This window comes from Cryptomeria japonica, unplaced genomic scaffold (assembly GCF_030272615.1).
Source record: "Cryptomeria japonica unplaced genomic scaffold, Sugi_1.0 HiC_scaffold_377, whole genome shotgun sequence".
Taxonomy (NCBI): Eukaryota; Viridiplantae; Streptophyta; class Pinopsida; order Cupressales; family Cupressaceae; genus Cryptomeria; species Cryptomeria japonica.
Window position 1 is genome coordinate 54557 of NW_026729198.1, and position 12944 is coordinate 67500.

At 59.4% G+C, this 12944-nt stretch overlaps 1 non-coding gene across 1 annotated transcript; it reads left to right on the forward strand.

Annotated features, from left to right (window-relative positions):
• The first annotated feature begins 9935 nt into the window (after nucleotides 1–9935).
• Nucleotides 9936–10054, forward strand: LOC131871198 (5S ribosomal RNA). The gene has a single exon (XR_009369472.1). It is a non-coding gene; the product is annotated as a 5S ribosomal RNA (ribosomal RNA).
• The last annotated feature ends 2890 nt before the right edge of the window (nucleotides 10055–12944 follow it).

The window sequence follows — 12944 nt, forward strand, 5'->3', positions numbered from 1 at the left end:
GAATAGTCCAAGCATCGGACGCGCTTGGGGCGACTACCACTGCCAACCCCTTATCCCGCGATGCGTCCGATACACAGATAGTTCCGAGGCGGCCGAGGAGGTGGGGGATGCAGCGAGATGGCCCCAACGGCTAGACGGAAGAGGCTGCAGGGCCGCCTCGGAATAGTCCAAGCATCGGACGCGCTTGGGGCGACTACCAGTGACAACCCCTTATCCCGCGATGCGTCCGATACACAGATAGTTCCGAGGCGGCCAAGGAGCCTCACCGCATAGCAATCGTGGTGCGAGGTGGGGGATGCGGCGAGATGGCCCCAACGGCTAGACGGAAGAGGCTGCAGGGCCGCCTCAGAATGGTCCAAGCATCGGATGCGCTTGGGGCGACTACCACTGCCAACCCCTTATCCCGCGATGCATCCGATACACAGATAGTTCCAAGGCGGCCGAGGAGCCTCACAGCATAGCAATCAGGGTGCGAGGCGAGGGATGCGGCGAGAAAGCCCCAACGGCTAGAGGGAAGAGGCTTCAGGTCCGCCTCGGAATGGTCCAAGCATCGGACGCGCTTGGGGCGACTACCAGTGACAACCCCTTATCCCGCGACGCGTCCGATACACAGATAGTTCCAAGGCGGCCGAGGAGCCTCACCGCATAGCAATCGGGGTGCGAGGCGAGGGATGCGGCGAGAAGGACCCAACGGCTACACGGAAGAGGCTTCGGGGCCGCCTCGGAATGGTCCAAGCATCGGACGCGCTTGGGGCGACTACCAGTGACAACCCCTTATCCCGCGACGCGTCCGATACACAGATAGTTCCAAGGCGGCCGAGGAGCCTCACCGCATAGCAATCGGGGTGCGAGGCGAGGGATGCGGCGAGAAGGACCCAACGGCTACACGGAAGAGGCTTCGGGGCCGCCTCGGAATGGTCCAAGCATCGGACGCGCTTGGGGCGACTACCAGTGACAACCCCTTATCCCGCGACGCGTCCGATACACAGATAGTTCCAAGGCGGCCGAGGAGCCTCACCGCATAGCAATCGGGGTGCGAGGCGAGGGATGCGGCGAGAAGGACCCAACGGCTAGACGGAAGAGGCTTCGGGTCCGCCTCGGAATGGTCCAAGCATCGGACGCGCTTGGGGCGACTACCAGTGACAACCCCTTATCCCGCGACGCGTCCGATACACAGATAGTTCCAAGGCGGCCGAGGAGCCTCACCGCATAGCAATCGGGGTGCGAGGCGAGGGATGCGGCGAGAAGGACCCAACGGCTAGACGGAAGAGGCTTCGGGTCCGCCTCGGAATGGTCCAAGCATCGGACGCGCTTGGGGCGACTACCAGTGACAACCCCTTATCCCGCGACGCGTCCGATACACAGATAGTTCCAAGGCGGCCGAGGAGCCTCACCGCATAGCAATCGGGGTGCGAGGCGAGGGATGCGGCGAGAAGGACCCAACGGCTAGACGGAAGAGGCTTCGGGTCCGCCTCGGAATGGTCCAAGCATCGGACGCGCTTGGGGCGACTACCAGTGACAACCCCTTATCCCGCGACGCGTCCGATACACAGATAGTTCCGAGGCGGCCGAGGAGCCTCACCGCATAGCAATCGGGGTGCGAGGCGAAGGATGCGGCGAGAAGGACCCAACGGCTAGACGGAAGAGGCTTCGGGTCCGCCTCGGAATGGTCTAAGCATCGGACGCGCTTGGGGCGACTACCAGTGACAACCCCTTATCCCGCGACGCGTCCGATACACAGATAGTTCCAAGGCGGCCGAGGAGCCTCACCGCATAGCAATCGGGGTGCGAGGCGAGGGATGCGGCGAGAAGGACCCAACGGCTAGACGGAAGAGGCTTCAGGGCCGCCTCGGAATGGTCCAAGCATCGAACGCGCTTGGGGCGACTACCAGTGACAACCCCTTATCCCGCGACGCGTCCGATACACAGATAGTTCCGAGGCGGCCGAGGAGCCTCACCGCATAGCAATCGGGGTGCGAGGCGAGGGATGCGGCGAGAAGGACCCAACAGCTAGACGGAAGAGGCTTCAGGGCCGCCTCGGAATGGTCCAAGCATCGGACGCGCTTGGGGCGACTACCAGTGACAACCCCTTATCCCGCGACGCGTCCGATACACAGATAGTTCCGAGGCGGCCGAGGAGCCTCACCGCATAGCAATCGGGGTGCGAGGCGAGGGATGCGGCGAGAAGGACCCAACGGCTAGACGGAAGAGGCTTCAGGGCCGCCTCGGAATGGTCCAAGCATCGGACGCGCTTGGGGCGACTACCAATGACAACCCCTTATCCCGCGACGCGTCCGATACACAGATAGTTCCGAGGCGGCCGAGGAGCCTCACCGCATAGCAATCGGGGTGCGAGGCGAGGGATGCGGCGAGAAGGACCCAACGGCTAGACGGAAGAGGCTTCAGGGCCGCCTCGGAATGGTCCAAGCATCGGACGCGCTTGGGGCGACTACCAGTGACAACCCCTTATCCCGCGACGCGTCCGATACACAGATAGTTCCGAGGCGGCCGAGGAGCCTCACCGCATAGCAATCGGGGTGCGAGGCGAGGGATGCGGCGAGAAGGACCCAACGGCTAGACGGAAGAGGCTTCAGGGCCGCCTCGGAATGGTCCAAGCATCGGACGCGCTTGGGGCGACTACCGTTGCCAACCCCTTATCCCGCGATGCGTCTGATACACAGATAGTTCCGAGGCGGCCGAGGAGCCTCACCGCATAGCAATCGGGTTGCGAGGCAGATTATTGGGAAGGGAACCCCCTGGGATGCGGCTCAAGCAGTGCCCAAAGGGACTGGAATGCGGAATCACATCGAGAGACCCAAATGCTATACGAGGGCTCAAATCGAATTATCGATTTGGCCACGACATGGACGCATCGGAACGACTACCTTTGCCGAACCACTCGCAATTGCATCCATACCGAAACCAATAGACATTTCCGTTAGAGCCCTCGCATAGCATTCGGGAATCTCGCATGCCCCTCTAAATCGACCAATGCTGGCGCTCAATGAAAATCCGAGCGCTACCACCGTTCGAGCGCCAGCATTGGTCGAGTTAGAGGGGCACGGGGGAGAATGCTCCAGTCAACACCTCCCCTATATAAGTTATTTGTCCGATTCTCGCACAACCGTAGTCTGCCTCGTCGAATCAAACAACGGTCCCAGATTCCGACTTCCGTTCCGTAGAGACCCAAAAGCTAGATGGAGGCTCGCAAGAAAGAGAGTCGGCGCATAGCAATCGGGTTTCTCGAACGTTTAGGGACCGAGCTCACTTGCGGATAGGGCAAAATCCGCCAAGCAACCCAAAAGCTAGACGGGGGCTCGAATCGAATCGCCTAGGCGGCCACAACAACGACGTGTTGGATCGACTACCAGTGCCAAACCATTCAGCAAGACTAGTCTGTGTCGAGGCCGGATAGAGATTCTCAGAGAGCGCCCGCATAGCATTTAGGAGACCTGCCGCGTCCCTCACACTCGACAAATGGTGGTGCACGTTTATAAATCCGAGCGATCCCAACCCTTTCAAGCACCAACATCGGTCGAGATAGAGGGGCACGGAGGGGGCTGCGTGAGACAACACAGTCCCCTATATAAGTTATTTGTCCGATTCTCACACATCCGAAGAATGGTCATCAAATCGGACAACAGCCCAAACTTCCGACTTCCGTCCCAGAAAGCCCAAGAGCTATCTAAAACGTTCATGGCCGGAACTCGATCGCGGCTATACCAGTCCGCCAAGCAACCCAAAAGCTAGACTGGAGCTCTAGTCGAATCACCTCTGTGGCCATTGCAAGGACGTGTTGGAGCGACTACCATTGCCGAACCATTCCGCAGGTCGAGTCCATACCAAGGCCGCATAGAGATTCACGATGAGCTCCTGCATAGCAATCAGGAGACTTGCCGTGTCCATCACAATCGATAAATCCTGGTGCAAGATTTTTGCATCCGAGCGCTCCAACCAGTCGAGCACCAGCATCAATCGACATAAACGGGCACGGGGGGAGGATGCTCGAGAACACTACCTCCCCTATATAAGTTATTTGTCCGATTCTCAAGCAGCCGAAGTCTGGTCATCGAATCGGGTCAAAGACCACAACTTCCGACTTTACCCACAATGCAAGTCATCGAATCGAACATCGGCCCCCGAGTCGGACTCCATGCGTATGTCAGGTCATCGGACCCAAATTCCGCCTTCCTGCGCATGGCGGGCCATCAATATCAACTCGGTCATCGGACCCAAACTCCGCCTTTTTGCGTATGGCACGCCTTCAAATCGGTCATCGGACCCAAATTCCGCCTTCCTGTGCATGGCGGGCCATCAACATCAACTCGGTCATCGGACCCAAATTCCGCCTTTCTGCGCATGGCACGCCATCAACTCGGTCATCGGACCCAAATTCCGCCTTCCTGCGCATGGCAGGTCATCGGACACAAATTCAGACCTCGCCAATATGCCTACGTATCGAATCGGTCATCGGACCCAACTTCCGACTTCATCCATACTGTAGGGTCTTTGAGGTTGGCGCGGTGCGCTCAACCCAGGGAGTCGACCCATCGAAGCATACACCTCCCCTATATAAGCTATTTGTCCGATTCCCACACCTGTGTAGTTTGCACCTCTGACCAGGACATCGACCCCAACTTCCGAACTCGACTGCAACGACGGCACCAGCGCCTTGGTGCGCACCTTGCGACGCACAGTCCCAACATTCGCCTTCCTGCACATGGCAGGTCATCGGACCCAAATTCCGACCTCGCGAGTATGCCTACATATCGAATCGGTCATCGGACCCAACTTCCGACTTCATCCATACCGTAGGGTCTTTGAGGTTGGCGCGGTGCGCTCAACCCGGGGAGTCGACCCAACGAAGCATACACCTCCCCTATATAAGCTATTTGTCCGATTCCCACACCTGTGTAGTTTGCACCTCCGATCAAGACATCGACCCCAACTTCCGAACTCGCCTCCAACGACCGAACCAGCGCCTTGGTGCGCACCTTGCAACGCACAGTGCCAACATTCGCCTTCCTGCACGTGGCAGGTCATCGGACCCAAATTCCGACCTCGCGAGTATGCCTACATATCGAATCGGTCATCGGACCCAACTTCCGACTTCATCCATACCGTAGGGTCTTTGAGGTTGGCGCGGTGCGCTCAACCCGGGGAGTCGACCCAACGAAGCATACACCTCCCCTATATAAGCTATTTGTCCGATTCCCACACCTGTGTAGCTTGCACCTCCGATCAGGACATCGACCCCAACTTCCGAACTCGACTAAAAAGACCGCACCAGCGCCTTGGTGTGCACCTTGCAACGCACAGTGTCAACATTCGCCTTCCTGCACATGGCAGGTCATCGGACCCAAATTCCGACCTCATGAGCATACCTACTAATCGAATTGGTCATCGGACCCAACTTCCGACTTCATCCATACCGTAGGGTCTTTGAGGTTGGCGCGGTGCGCTCAACCTGGGGAGTCGACCCATCGAAGCATACACCTCCCCTATATAAGCTATTTGTCCGATTCCGACACCTGTGTAGTTTGCACCTCCGCTCAGGACATCGACCCCAACTTCCGAACTCGCCTGCAACGACCGAACCAGCGCCTTGGTGCGCACCAAAAGTGCGCACTTTTGGAGGGCACTTTTGTGCGCTCCAAAGGTGCGCACTTTTGGAGGGCACTTTTCTGCGCTCCAAAGGTGCGCACTTTTGGAGGGCACTTTTTGGAGGGCACTTTTCTGCGCTCCAAAGGTGCGCACTTTTGGAGGGCACTTTTTGGAGGGCACTTTTCTGCGCTCCAAAGGTGCGCACTTTTGGAGGGCACTTTTTGGAGGGCACTTTTCTGCGCTCCAAAGGTGCGCACTTTTGGAGGGCACTTTTTGGAGGGCACTTTTCTGCGCTCCAAAGGTGCGCACTTTTGGAGGGCACTTTTTGGAGGGCACTTTTCTGCGCTCCAAAGGTGCGCACTTTTGGAGGGCACTTTTCTGCGCTCCAAAGGTGCGCACTTTTGGAGGGCACTTTTTGGAGGGCACTTTTCTGCGCTCCAAAGGTGCGCACTTTTGGAGGGCACTTTTTGGAGGGCACTTTTCTGCGCTCCAAAGGTGCGCACTTTTGGAGGGCACTTTTTGGAGGGCACTTTTCTGCGCTCCAAAGGTGCGCACTTTTGGAGGGCACTTTTGTGCACTCCAAAGGTGCGCACTTTTGGAGGGCACTTTTCCTGTGCTCCAAAGGTGCACACCTAGGTGAGCACCTTCGACCACACCTTGTAGCACACCAAACTCTGACTTTCGACTTCATCCGCAATGCAGGGTCTTTGAGGTTGGCGCAATGCGCACAACCAGGGGAGTCGACCCATCAAACCCAACACCTCCCCTATATAAGCTATTTGTCTGATTCTCATACATGCGTAGCCTGCAGGAGCAATTAGGACATCGACCCCAACTTTCGGCTTCTAAACGAAAACAAGGTCTTTGAGGTTGGTGTAATGCGAACAACTAGGGGAGTCAACCCATCAAACCCAACACCTCCCCTATATAAGCTATTTGTCTGATTCTCATACATGTGTAGTCTACAGGAGCAATTAGGACATCGACCCCAACTTTTGACTTCTTAACGAAAACAAGGTCTTTGAGGTTGACGTAATGCGCACAACCAGGGGAGTCGACCCATCAAACCCAACACCTCCCCTATATAAGCTATTTGTCCGATTCTCATACATGTGTAGCCTGCAGGAGCCATTAGGACATTGACCCCAACTTTTGACTTCTTAACGAAAACAAGGTCTTTGAGGTTGGCGTAATGCGCACAACCAAGGGAGTTGACCCATCAAACCCAACACCTCCCCTATATAAGCTATTTGTCTGATTCTCATACATGTGTAGCCTGCAACAACGATTAGGACATCCACCCCAACTTCTGAATTCGTCTGCGTTGACCGCACCAAAGGTGCACGCCTTGGTGCTCACCAAAATCCGACTTCCGACTTCTTCTGCTATGCGGGGTCTTTGAGGTTGGCGCAGTGCGCACAACCAGGGGAGTCAACCCACCGAATGCAACACCTCCCCTATATAAGCTATTTGTCTGATTCTCATACATGCGTAGACTGCAGCAATGATTAGGACATCCACCCCAACTTTTGACTTCTTAAACAAGACAGGGTCTTTGAAGTTGGTGCAGTGCACACAACCAGGATAGTCGACCCATCAAACGCAACACCTCCCCTATATAAAGCTATTTGTCCGATTCTCATACGTGTAGTCTGCAGCAGCGATTAGGACATCGACCCCAACTTCCGAATTCGTTTGCATTGACCGCACCAAAGGTGCACGCCTTGGTGTGCACCCTGGAGTGCACTTTGGTGCTCACCTCGGTGCACACTTTGGTGTGCACCTCGGTGTGCACCAAAGGTGCGCACCTTGGAGCGCACCAAAGGTGTACACTTTGGAGCGCACCACATAGGGTCTTTGAGAGGTTGGCGCAGTGCGCACACCAAGGTGGGTGTTGAGGTGCGTGCCGAGGTGGGTGGGTGCTAGGGTGCGCTCCATGGTGGGTGCCAGGGTGGGTGCGTGCTAGGGTGGATTCCAAAGAGGGTCATAGGGTGGGTGCCAAGGTGGGTTGGTGATATAGTGGGTTCAAAGGTGGGTACTAGGGTGGGTTCCAAGGTGGGTCACAAGTTGGGTGCCAGGATGCGTGGGTGTTAGGTTGGGTGCCAAGGTGGGCTCCTGCGTGGGTGGGTGCTAGGGTGGGTTTCAAGGTGGACGCGAGGGCGGGTGCCAAGGTGGGTAACAAGTTGGGTGTTAGGATGGGTGAGTGCTAGAGTGGGTGCCAAGGTGGGTGGGTGCTAAGGTGGATGCCAAGGTGGTTCACAGGGTGGGTGGGTTCTAGGGTGAGTTCCAAGGTGGGTCACAGGTTCAGTGCTAGGGTGGGTGTCAAGGCGGGTGTCGAGGTGCCTGGGTGCTAGGGTGTGGATGCCAATGTGGGTCATAGGGTGGGTACTAGGGTGGGCTGCAATGTGGGTGCCAAGGTGGGTAACATGCTCGGTGGGTTCTAAATTGGGTGCCAGGGTGGGTGTGCACCCACCTTGCCCGAGGTGGGTGCCAAGGTGCCAGTGTGGGTGGGTGCTAAGGTGGATGCCAAGGTGGGTGAGAAGGTGGGTGATAGGTTGAGTGGTAGGATGGGTGGGTGCCAAGATGGGTCACAGGGTGGGTGCAAGGGTGGGTAGGTGCTAGGGTTGGTGTCAGGGTGGGTGGGTGCTAGGTTGGGTTCCAAGGTGGGTGCGAGGGTGAGTGTCAAGGTGGGTCACAGGTTAGGTGCTAGGATGGGTGAGTGCTAGGGTGCAAAGGTGCCAGGGTGGGTGCTAGGATGGGTCGATGCTAGGGTGAGTGGCAAGGTGGGTCCACAAGTGTCAAGGTGGGTGCCGAGGTGGGTGCCAAGTCGGCGACTGCTATGGTGGATGCCAAGGTGGGTCACGGGGTGGGTGCCAAGTTGCTAGGTTGGGTTCCAAGGTGGGTGCCAACGTGGGTGCTAGGGTGCGTGGGTTAAAGGGTGTGTCACAACGTGGGTGCCAGGATGGGTGCGCACCCACACTGGCCAAGACGGGTGCGGGTGCAAGGTTGGGTTCCAAGCCCGGTCACAGGCTGGGTGCTAGGATGGGTGGGTGCCAAGGTGGGCACCAGGGTGGGTGCACCCACCCTGGCCAAGGTGGGTCACGGGGTGGGTCCTAGGGTGGGTAACGGGGTGGGTACTAAGGTGCGTGCCAAGGTGGGTCATAGGGTGGGTGCCAAGGTGGGCACCAGGGTGGGTGTGCACCAACCCTAGCCAGGGTAGGTCACGGGGTGGTTGTCGGGGTGGGCGTCAAGGAGCCAAGGTGGGTGGCAAGTAGCCAAGTTGCGTGCCAAGGTGGGTGTCGGGGTGGGTGCCAAGGATCCAAGGTGGGTGCCAAGGAACCAAGGTGGGTGTCTGGGTGGGTGCCGAGGTGGGAGCCAGGGTGGGTCCCAAGGTGAGTGCAAAGGTGGGTGCCAGGGTCAAGGTGAGTGCCAATGTGGGTTCCAAGGTGCCAGGGTCAGGGTGAGTGCCAATGTGGGTTCAAAGGTGCTAAGTTGGGTGCGAGGTTGGGTGCGAGGGTGGGTGGGTGCCAAGGTGTGCTAGGTGGAAGCCCGGGTGGGTCGGCATCCCATGGGTGTCGAGTTGGGTGCCTGATGGGTGCTTCTTGTCAAGTTTTAGTCGTCGGGACTCATTTCGAGCCTTAGAGGTCGTTTCTTGTCCGGTTGCCCTGTCTTCGACCTGGGAACCCAATTTTGGTCCTCGGGTCCCATTTTTTTTTGTCTCGCATCCCACTTTTGGCCTGTGGCCTTTTCGGGGTCGATTCTCGTTTTGGGCATCAGAGCATGTTTCTTCTCCTAAAACCCAATATTTGTTTATTAAGTCTCGGAACACATTTTTGTTCTCGTGGACCCATCATGGGTCTTGGAACGCATTTGTGGTCCTTGGGTCCCATTTTGCATCCCGAAACTTGTGTTTTGGTGCTTGATCCCTATTTTGGGTGCCCACCTTGCACCAAGTGCGCACCCGGGGCAAACCGAGCGCCTTGGTGCACCGGGGCAAGATCGAGCGTGCACCCGAGGCGCCCCGAACATGCACCAAGGTGCACTCGGCCCACATGTGAGCGCAGGTCGTTGCGCCCGAGGTGGTGTGTGGGCACCGCGTTGCAGACGGGACACTGCACGCACACGACGCCCCCTCCAGGTGCACGCACGTAGGCCGGGCCGGGTGCACACCCGACGCCCTAGCAAGGTGCGCGCACCCGGGCAGGGCTCACACTTGGCGAACGGGGCGCACTTCGCGAGGGAGGGTGTGCACCTCGACGGGGGTGGGTGGCCGGGGTGGATTCGCACGTGGGTCGCGGTTTGCTAAGTACACACTGCGACAAGCTCATAACGGGTGCGATCATACCAGCGTTAGTGCACCGGATCCCATCAGAACTCCGCAGTTAAGCGCGCTTGGGCCGGAGTAGTACTGGGATGGGTGACCTCCCGGGAAGTCCCGGTGTTGCACCCTTTTTTAGTTTTTCGCCGGGCGTCGCAATGCTATTTGAATAAACCTTTTGCCCGTTTGCGTTCTCGTCGGGGCCGGGCCGGGCCGGGGTGCGCTGCCCGCACTACCGCGCGCGCGGGGGCGACACCGAGCGCGCACCCGAGGCGCCCCGAGCACACAGGCCACGGTGCAACCCGGGCGTTGTGCGCGCACCCCGGTGCGCCCGAGGTGCTGCGCGCGCACCCAGGTGAAATCGGTGTGCACCTCGGCCAGTGCGCGCTCGGTCGAGTCGCGCACGTTGGCCAAGGTGCACGGTGATGTTTCTTACTCTAAGGTTCCGCACCAGACGCCCGGGACAGGTGAGCGAAGCTGGGCGGGGCCGGGTGCGCGGCCGGGGCAGGTGCACGCAGCTGGAGAGAGCTTTGGAGCACACTTCGGAGCGCACCAATGATGCGCTCCATTCAAAAGTTTCCTGAAAAGGCAAAAAAAGTTGAGATTATAGAATTTCCCACTTGAGAGATTGTAAAAAAAAAAAATTTAAAATGAAGGAAACGCGGGTGCCAAGGTGTGCGCAGCCCAGCCCACCCTGGCGAAGGTGCACGCAAGGTGCGCACCCGAGGCAAACCGGACAATTAACCCAACTTTCGACTTCGCGCGCACCTTGGAGCGCACTTCGGAGCGCTCCTTGGTGCGCACCAATCTTGGGCACCTCGGAGTGCACCATGGCGCCCACCAAGGTGCGCACCCGGGGCAAACCGAGCTCCGACTTCGTGCGCACCTTGGAGCGCACGAAAGGTGCGCACCATGGCGCCCACCAAGGTGCGCAGCCCAGCCAAGGCGTGCGCATCAAGGTGCGCACCCTGGCGAAGGTGCGCACCCGGGGCAAACCGAGCTCCGACTTCGTGCGCACCTTGGAGCGCACAAAAGGTGCGCAACCCAGCCAAGGTGTGCGCACCCCGGTCAAACCGAGCTCCGAATCGTGCGCACCAGAGGTGCACGCCATCATGCGCACCTTGGAGCACACTTCGGAGCCCTCCTTGGTGCGCGCCGATGTTGCGCACCTCGGAGCGCACCCGGGGAAAACAATGCAATTAACCCGACTTTCGACTTCGTGGGCACCTCGGAGCGCTCTCGGGTTCGCACCTCGGAGCACACCGAGGTGCGCACCTTTGATGCGCTGCCTTCACCAATTTCCAGAAAAGGCAAGAAAACATTGAGAAGGTGTGCGCACCGAGGTGCCCACCCTGGCGAAGGTGCACGCGAGGTGCGCACCCGGGGCAAACCGGGCTCCGACTTCGTGCACGCCGCACCTTGGAGCACACTTCGGAGCGCTCCTTGGTGCGCACCAGGGCGCGCAACCCAGCCGAGGTGCCCACCCCGGCGAAGGTGCACGCGAGGTGCGCACCCGGGGCAAACCGGGCTCCGACTTCGTGCACGCCATGGTGCCCACCGCGGCGAAGGTGCACGCGAGGTGCGCACCCGGGGCAAACCGGGCTCCGACTTCGTGCACGCCGCACCTTGGAGCACACTTCGGAGCGCTCCTTGGTGCGCACCATGGTGCCCACCAGGGCGCGCAACCCCGCCGAAGGTGCACGCGAGGTGCGCACCCGGGGCAAACCGGGCTCCGACTTCGTGCACGCCGCACCTTGGAGCACACTTCGGAGCGCTCCTTGGTGCGCACCATGGTGCCCACCAGGGCGCGCAACCCCGCCGAAGGTGCACGCGAGGTGCGCACCCGGGGCAAACCGGGCTCCGACTTCGTGCACGCCATGGTGCGCACCGCGGCGAAGGTGCGCACCCGGGGCAAACCGGGCTCCGACTTCGTGCACGCCGCACCTTGGAGCACACTTCGGAGCGCTCCTTGGTGCGCACCAGGGCGCGCAACCCAGCCGAGGTGCCCACCCCGGCGAAGGTGCACGCGAGGTGCGTACCCGGGGCAAACCGGGCTCCGACTTCGTGCACGCCGCACCTTGGAGCACACTTCGGAGCGCTCCTTGGTGCGCACCATGGTGCCCACCAGGCCGCGCAACCCAGCCAAGGTGTGCGCACCAAGGTGCACGCGAGGTGCGCACCCGGGGCAAACCGGGGTCCGACTTCGTGCACGCCGCACCTTGGAGCACACATCGGGGCGCTCCCGGGTTCGCACCGGCGTTGCGCACCGTGGTGGGCACCTCGGAGCACACCAAGGTGGGCAGCGAGGTGCGCACCTTTGATGCGATGCCTTCACTAATTTCCATAAAAGGCAAAAAAAAAACGAGATTTTAAAATTTCCGTTTTGAAAGATAGTGAGAAAAAGGGAATGCTGGTGCCATCTTGAGCCCGCCCTGGTGCGCAGCCCAGCCAAGGTGTGCGCACCAAGGTGCCCACCCTGGCGAAGGTGCGCGCCCGGGCAATTAACCCAACTTCCAACTTCGCGCGCGCCAGGGTGGGAGCGCACCCAACAACCGGGCCTGGGAAGAGCCAATGCGAGAAACCCCACCAAACGCTCTGACAAAAAAAGAGGGGGCGCTCCAGTAACCCCGCTTCGGAGCGCACCCTGGGCAAACCCAGCCAAGGTGCCCACCCCGGCCAAGGTGCAGGCGAGGTGCGCACCCGGGGCAAACCGGGCTCCGACAACGTGCACGCCGCACCTTGGAGCACACTTCGTAGCGCTCCCGGGTGCGCACCTCAGAGCACACCAAGGTGGGCAGCGAGGTGCGCACCTTTGATGCGCTGCCTTCACTAATTTCCAGAAAAGGCAAAAAAAAAAGGAGATTTTAAAATTTCCGTTTTGAAAGATAGTGAAAAAAACGGAACGCGCGTGCCATCTTGAGCCCGCCCTGGTGCGCAGCCCAGGTAAGGTGCCCACCCTGGCAAAGGTGCGCACCCGGGCAATTAACCCTACTTCCGACTTCGTGCGCGCCAGGGTGGCAAC